At 33.1% G+C, this 1398-nt stretch overlaps 1 non-coding gene across 1 annotated transcript; it reads left to right on the top strand.

The window, feature by feature from the left end:
- Positions 1 to 209: 209 nt before the first annotated feature.
- Positions 210 to 281, top strand: TRNAN-GUU (transfer RNA asparagine (anticodon GUU)). The gene has a single exon. It is a non-coding gene; the product is annotated as a tRNA-Asn (tRNA).
- The last annotated feature ends 1117 nt before the right edge of the window (positions 282 to 1398 follow it).

Consider the following 1398-nt stretch of genomic DNA (forward strand, 5'->3'; position numbering starts at 1 on the left):
CAGGGGTTAATTTTACTCTTCGCTAACCAAATCGACTGTATACCACCAACACTCTCACAATAGTGTGGCTACACTAGTATCTTTGAAGCTATGGGAGGGAGCCACTACGAAGAAGTTCTGGGAGTTACATTACAAAGGAAGCTTCGAGCTCATATTGGTCATGGGTTGAGAATAGGAATTGAACTCTATGAGATCTAATCTTCCGTTGTTCTTCAGTTGCTCAATGGTAGAGCGGTCGGCTGTTAACTGACTGGTCGTAGGTTCGAATCCTACTTGGGGAGATTTGATGCATTCTGAATTCTTTTATTCAAAATGAAAGGGCTCGCTTTGCCCGTTAAGAGTAGGTAACTCGTTCCCTGTCTTTGTTTCTATTGCATTCTATTTCATCGTATCACATTCTGTTTTGTGATATTTGAGAATCACTGTCAATACCTCGATGTAGGTCCAGGATAATCGTTTGTTCCATAGTCCTAGGGCTATTTACAACTAGCTCAGGGTTCTTAAACCATATAATGCGATTTATAAAACAATACAATAACATGATTTCATTTTCACAATTTGGTATAAAACTGTCATACTATAATTCTATATATAAAATACTATAATATTGTAACTTAGTATAAAACACTATTACGCTATAGTTCTGTGTAGAACACCGTCATTCTATAACTCTATATAAAAACTATATCATATCATAACTCTATATAAAACATTGCCATACTATTACTTTATATTAAACACGGTCATTCTATAACTTCGTTAAATTCTATCATACTATAATTCTGTATAAAAATACTATCATATTATTATTCTGTATTAATCTCATGCCACAATTTGAGTTAATAATTCATAATATAATATTCTGCCTAGGATAACTATATTTTCTGCTGAAAAGTAATGATGTAATTATCTCTAGTGTTTTACTCAACCTCAAAATACATGTTTCCCAAAAATATACATATAACAATAATAATTCAAAATTCCCATTTCCACAAGCTTGAATACTCTGAAAACAAGTATATAATACTTTGTAACTATATTCTTCATTTTAATCGAGTGAAATTCTAGAAAATTCGTGACATAATTTATTCCCCTTACCTCATCCCAGGAGCGGTGTCTGCGGCGCTCAAACCACAAAATCTCCTCGATTAAAATGTTGGTGGCTGAAATTGGAACCCAGGGATATTTTTTGATCTTCAACCGGCATAGGTTTCTCCGAGAAAATTGAGGAGAGAGAGAGACGTTGAGGAGAGAGAGAGAGAGAAAGTGTGTGAAGAAACGTAAAAGGGGGGTGCTTTATTTCTCCTGGGATCAAGAACAATCCTAATCTCAGGTTAATATAACATAATAATATATTAATATAATATAATATAATATTATATTATATATATTATATTA

The sequence above is a fragment of the Malania oleifera genome, chromosome 5 (assembly GCF_029873635.1).
Source record: "Malania oleifera isolate guangnan ecotype guangnan chromosome 5, ASM2987363v1, whole genome shotgun sequence".
In the NCBI taxonomy this organism is placed as follows: Eukaryota; Viridiplantae; Streptophyta; class Magnoliopsida; order Santalales; family Ximeniaceae; genus Malania; species Malania oleifera.